Source organism: Schistocerca nitens, chromosome 1 (genome assembly GCF_023898315.1).
Source record: "Schistocerca nitens isolate TAMUIC-IGC-003100 chromosome 1, iqSchNite1.1, whole genome shotgun sequence".
NCBI lineage: Eukaryota > Metazoa > Arthropoda > Insecta > Orthoptera > Acrididae > Schistocerca > Schistocerca nitens.
In genome coordinates, this window is record NC_064614.1 from 690389060 (window position 1) to 690395884 (window position 6825).

Sequence of the window (6825 nt, forward strand, 5' to 3'; positions counted from 1 at the left end):
TAAGAAGCAACATTGCCTTTTTGTCCTGAAAATATCAAGTAACGTAACAAATGTGTTTGATTCTGCTTCCAAAATGACAGTTTTGCTTAATACTCCACATGCCTACAGGACTTTGCGATGTTAACACAGAGGAACTCAGACATCTGTATAAGTGTAGTGAAATGAAAACAGTATTATTGGGTCATATGAATGCCTCACTTTTGTTCAGACACAGTTCAAGACTCGGGATAAAAGCTTTACACCCGGTGTTCTACATGGCAACTTCACACACAAGAACTTTTTGCCGACACTACTACCACTTACATAAGTAAGCTTTTCCTGTGTTACTTTCAAGTAATGCACTTAAGCTATTCCTGATTTAAATGGAAGATCTGTACTTCCCACTTTCATATCAACAGCCTCAAAATGCATATTGTAGACTTTGGGATATGTTACAGGTCAGTGTCACACCAAGATTGTGGAGAAAGGGGGGGGGGGGGCATGTCACTCTCCAACTAGTGTTTACCAGTAAATAAGTGGCGGAAAATTACGGGTATAGGACGGCTTAAACATGTGGAAAATGAGATTTTCATTATTCACTCACTGTATTTAACATTTATTATTCCTTTAAAAACGTACAACTTCAATAAAACACAGTTTAATCACTCATCTGCACACTTATTTCACAATTATGTCACTTTTAAACTGCAAAATCTTCTAAGAGCTGTCTTGAATCTTCACGAGTCTCTCTCAACAGCCTTGATGTGGATAGATACGTACAGCAACCAGTAATCAGAGTCAGAACTGTGTCTGCAAAACCACAAGGATTATCAAACAATTTTTGCTGTCACTAATTACAAGCAATATAATTGACAGAGTAGATTGCTAAAATTTGCTCTAACGAAAGCCACTCAATGGGGTATATTTCACATTTGCAAGAACGATCTCACTGAAGTAATTAAGTCCATCGAAACACTTAGAAACTGACCTCTCGTCTGACGAAAACGGTCTAAAGACGCAGTGGCAATTTCTCCAGATCTGTTGACAATGATATTTTGAGTTATCACTTTACTGAGTGACTGAAATGTAGTTCGCGTACCTGTGAACATAACAATATGTTAGAATTCATTTTATAAACACGAACTATTACGCTACTGTATGGCTACTTACATATTAATTACACTATTAATATTTTCACAGTTGTTTCTTTAATACAAAATTAAAGCCAACGGAAGAACAAACGTAAAACATACTTACCAATGACAGGTTTGTTGAGATGCAATTTTCTGTGTGGACAGATGTAACTTTTTCATACGGTGGTGAGTCGCAGGAGTCACAAAAATCGCAGAAGTAGCAGAAGTCGCAGAAATCGCAGAAGTAGCAGATATCGCTGTGGTAGAGTGCGGAGGGATACAAGAGCTGGATTCCTTAACTGCGATTCTTAATTGCGACAAATCACAGTTAAGAATAACAGATACTGAAAAGTAGCATTCACAGAAATCACTGATATCGGAAAATCGCAGTTTAGCCCATCACTAATCCACGTACTTCTCCCCACGGAGTGCATGCTCCATGGGGCCAAACGAATGGAAGTCGGAAGGTGCAAGACCCGAGCTTTAGGGTGCATGGGTAAGAACAGTCCAATGAAGTTTGTGAACTTCTATCTGGTGTCTAAACTTGTGTAGGAATTGTGTTGTTATGAAGAAGGAAAAGTTCGTTTGAATATTTATGGCGAGGAAAGCGTTGAACTCGTTTCTTCAATTTTCTGAGGGTAGCACATACACTTCAGAGTTGATGGTTGCACCATGAGGCAGGACATCGAAATGAAGAACCCCATCAGAATCCCAGAAGACCGTCGCCATGAAGACACTACTAGCTGAGGGTGCGGCATTGATTTTTTTCTTCAGAGAAGAGATGATGTTGCAACACTTCAAGGATTGCCGTTTTGTTTCCAGTTCGAAGTGATGAACCCATGTTTCATCGTCATTGTCACGATCAGGCTCGCAACATGCAAGCAATTCTGCATAGATGGTCCTTTGTTCCACTTGATGGTGTTTTGTTAGGCGGCGAGGAACCCAGCGGGCTTACACCTGTGAGTACCCCAACTGGTGGACGAGTGTGTCAGCACTACCAGCAGAGACGTCCAGTTGAGCAAAGAGAGATTGTATCCATCGGTCGCTTCGAATTAAAGTGTCCGCGCGTTCTAACATTGCAGGAGTCATAGTAATATGATGGCAGACGCCTCGCCTATTGATTCATCGTGCTTTTGTTCACTACCAGGTCTCCGTACACATCTTGCAAGTGCCTGTGAATGTTGTGAAAAATCAGGTTTTCCACCAAAAGAACCTCAGTGAAGTTCTGCTTGGAGCATAGCTCTGTTACACACGCCCCGCCATTTGTCGTGACTTTTTTAAACTATAGAAACTGAATCGGGAATATTCCACGGTGTCCCACAACAAATAGCGTATTTTCTTCAACCGAAAATGGCCGAGAAAACTGTGCTTTACTTTACTTATTGAATTGATTGAGTGTTACAAGCCTGATAGTGACAATGCCGATGGAACATAGGTCCATCACTTCGAACTAAAACAAACCGGCAATTCATGGAGTGGCGCCACACCATCTCTCCGCCAAAGACACAGCTCAGAGCCGCACTCTCAACAATAATGTCATCGCGACGGTGTTCTGGGATTATGAAGGGGTTATTCTGTTTGATGTCCTGCCTCGTGGTGCAGCCATCATATCTGAAGTGTATTGTGCTACCCTAGAGAAACTGAAGAAACCGTCGCTACTTTTCCTTCTCCATGACAACTCAAGTCCTCACACAAGTCTGCGCACCCGAAAGGAACTCACAAACTTCATTGGACTGTTCTTCTTCATCCATCCTACAGCCCGGATCTTGCACTTACCGACTTCCATTTTTTTGGCCCCATGAAGTGTACACACAGCGGGAAGCAGTACGTAGATGCTGGAGAGGTTATTGGTGCAGCAATACGCTGGATGCGACGTCAACCAGTAGAGTGGTACCATGTTGTGTACAGGTTCTCACAATAAGATGACTACTGAACGGACAATAAGACGTCTACTGAACGGATGTTTAAAAACAGAACATTAGTACTTGAAATAGTAATAAAAATAGTAATATTTCTTTCTTTCCTTGTTCAGTTGATATATATACGTTAGTTCTGTCAAGTTTCGACGTTTTCTACGCATTGCATTCTGAATCAAAAATATGTTCTTCATCGAAACAACCGTTACATATTGTAACTCTATGACTTGGAGACTTTTTTTCACGTCTTCGCGTCTTTGGAAATTTGTACATCTTCCCTTCTTGTTTCTTTGATTGTCCACATTTCTGATTGCAGACTCTGGCCATTCTGCTGAATGTCCTTGATTTATAATCTGAACTAGATCTCGTAGAAACAGCCTTCTGACCATATTATTGGTCCCATTAATTCTGTTAAATATTATTTGAGTATTTATTCCAGAAATATCCAAGACAGAAAAAAATTGTTTTCCTTGACGTGTAGTAGATGGCGCACATTTCATCTAATGTATCGGCTCCTGTTTTTGTGGAATTACGCACTGTGATAATTTCAGGCTCCTTTTTCTCTCCTATGCTGTTATCTATTTTATTATTGAAGTGTATGGATCAAAGAAGTATCACTTTCTTGTGCTTTTTTTATTGCAGACACGAGACAGTTGTCAAATTCTTGTAATATCCCAGTAAGCTACTGTTTGCTTCACATTTATAAATTCAGGAAGAAGTTTACGCCGTCCGCGGTGGCCGAGCGGTTGTAGGCGCTTCAGGCCGGAACCATGCGACTACTACGGTCGCAGGTTCGAATCCTGCCTCGGGAATGGATGTGTGTGATGTCCTTAGGTTAGTTAGGTTTAAGTAGTTCTAAGTTCTAGGGGACTGATGACCTCAGTCCCATAGTACTCAGAGCCATTTGAGCCAGGAAGAAGTTTAGTTTTATTTTTACAACTGTTCTATCCAATATAAGTTTATTCCATAGCAGCTCTTTAGACGATCTGCAGCTGTCTGCCGTTGTATTAGGTTGGTGCGTTAAGTTCGCAGGGTTTTCATTTTGCATGTTGTTATTCTGGTTGTTATGGGTTTATTTCTCGATTGTCATTTTTTATTTGTGGTTCACTGTTGCTGTTTGAGTTTACATATCGCCATTTTATCATTTGAGTGGAGCTGTGGACGCTAGAAATTGGGAGTGACAAGTGGAGAAATAAGAGTATTTCCGATATATCTTCTGTTGGAGTTCAGCAGAGGGGTGACAGCAGCGGAGGCAGCCAGAAACCTTTACACCGTAATGGGGCTAATGCCATTGGACAGATCACGGCAAGAAATGGTTTTATCATTTTAGGGAGGATCGTTTTGACATAGCGACTCTCCACCTTCCGGAAGACCTTCGGTGTTTGATGAAGGTCGTTTTAACGCATTAACCACCAATGATCTCCGTCTGTGTTCTCGAGAATTGCTTCCTCGAGGTGTAACCATTGTTGCTGACGTTCAGTGTCAACAACTGAGACGTCTTGCAGACGCACTCCAAGAACAGCGACCACGATAATGCCCATCTGCATTCCGTTAGATTCAAAAAAAGCCTTATACAGGATTTGGGTTGGGAAGTCATTCCACACCCACCTTATTCACCTGATCTTGCGCCCTCAGATTTCAGCATTTCACTCTCTATCGAACAACCTTCAAGGAAATTCCTTTCCGGATTACAACGTGGCTCGAGGAGTTCTTCGCCTCAGAACCACTATTGGCTCTGAGCACTATGGGACTTAACAGTTATGGTCATCAGTCCCCTAGAACTTAGAACTACTTAAACCTAACTAACCTAAGGACAGCACATAACACCCAGTCATCACGAGGCAGAGAAATCAGAACCACTATTCATACAGTCGCGGAATCGATAGTTATCGCGGCGTTGGCAGACTGTTGCAAACAGTGGAGGAGAATATAGTATTGGTGACTGAAGTTTCTGTTATGTGTACCCGTTCTGTTTATTAAACGCATGGATAAACGCTACCAACATATACACCAACCCAATATTACGGCCAGTCCCCACAATTGTTTGCCCAGGCGAATTACATCAGCTTAAAACATAGAATGGCCTATCTGGCTGTTTTCCGAAGTATATCTGCATAAGAAGCGCGTGTCAAGGCCCGGCATTATACCACTTTACATTTTCAAACTATACTTCGACGGCTTGCTCGGTATGTATTGGCGAAAACTATACTTCCCTCTGAAAGCGACTAGCTGTTTATGCACTGTAGTATATTCAAACGCTTTGAAGTTCTTGTTGTAGTTCAAATATTTCACTAACAGGTGCAACATTGTTAATTTTGTTTCTCTGTCGCCTGCACCAAATTTCATCAGACCTCATAGTACTGTGAAATATGCCAGTTCCAAAACCTTTCGAGTCCCATAGGTCCTTCATAGATCAAGCGTGGTAAAAACTGGCGAAAATAACTAACCTAAGAAAAGCCCTAATTTCGGCATTTGCTCCTCCGCATTTCGTTTCCGCGCAAAATACCACGAAATGTTTCTCACGTGCACGCTAGTATATCAACATTATTTTTCGTACATAGCTAAATCGCAAGAAAAGGAAACATCCTAAAATCGATTTAGCAATTCTGGCGCCTGGTGAATGAATAATACAGTAGTATCTTGAGGTTTCATTTCTTGGTGGAAGGTTCTTCATTAATTTCGTTGATTTGTGTTTTCTCAAGTAGAAATCGTATTTTTTTCAAAACTTAATTATCATCACCATTCGTCTCAGTATCAGTTTCGTGTTCCAGTTCTCCTCACTCACCAGATGATTCTGTATCTCATTTATCTTATATTTTTGATGCTTCAACTTCTTCTGGCAATCTCTGTTCCCGTCTTTCGTTTTCTTCATACGTATACATATTGTAGATTGTGAATCGTTACTACACTATGTTAGAAAGCGCACTGACTCCAAGACATTAATTTCACTTGGAAAGCAGTTAGAATGGCAGTATTAGATAACAATGGATTCACCTAATAATGAAATTGGACGGGTGTTAAAAAAAACTCACTTGGCATTATTTTTGTTTTTGTTACATCAGGACTGACGCAGGGTCTCCGGAACATCCCAGGGTATGTTTTTGTCAATTGAACAACAGTGATAACTGTAACTTGTATTCCAATTTAACTATTTGCATAGCTGTTAAATAGAAACCTAACAGGAGTTTTAGACAATTATGAAAACTAGTATCGCCTGTGGTCAAAATTCGAACAGTTGCATCAGTGGACCTGGTCCGTTTAGCAAATGTCACAGACCTTAATGGCGGCAAATTAACTTTACCCTTATGGCGACACAATGTGAATGCCGTTGTAGGCGTAAAGTCACCTCACAAAATATGCACTGTACATTCATCAAACCGCAGTTACAGTCCTCAAAATTATTTGAAATTATGTTCAGTGCACATTTAAGTGTTTCTTCCAGAACGACAATTGAATTATCGTTATGAACATTTGCGTTACTTCTATAACTTTCTCTCTAGCTCTTCGTCTTTCGTGTCCGACTCACTAATGTTCTTCTTCGGGGCACAGCCTAAAACAAATAAAGTTAACTTATGTAGCTACTCAAAATGAAGATACTGAAAATTAGGAACACACTAAATTTTGCCGTGACGGCGGCAAACTAACACAAAATCAGTTCCGTTTACTGTTCAACCAAACGAAGTGAAAAAACGACGCTAATAAACCAAGTAAACATCAAAGCCCCTAGAATGCGATTTCACGAAATGTTACTTCCGTGTGTCATTTCTACCATAGTACTTTATCGGTGCACACGGCGG

At 40.7% G+C, this 6825-nt stretch overlaps 1 long non-coding RNA gene across 1 annotated transcript; it reads right to left on the reverse strand.

Annotated features, from left to right (window-relative positions):
- Window positions 1–637: 637 nt before the first annotated feature.
- LOC126236823 (uncharacterized) lies at window positions 638–1314 on the reverse strand. Its single transcript, XR_007544988.1, has 3 exons — window positions 1237–1314; window positions 968–1078; window positions 638–789 (listed from the first exon to the last, which is right to left on the reverse strand). It is a non-coding gene; the product is annotated as an uncharacterized LOC126236823 (long non-coding RNA).
- Window positions 1315–6825: the final 5511 nt, after the last annotated feature.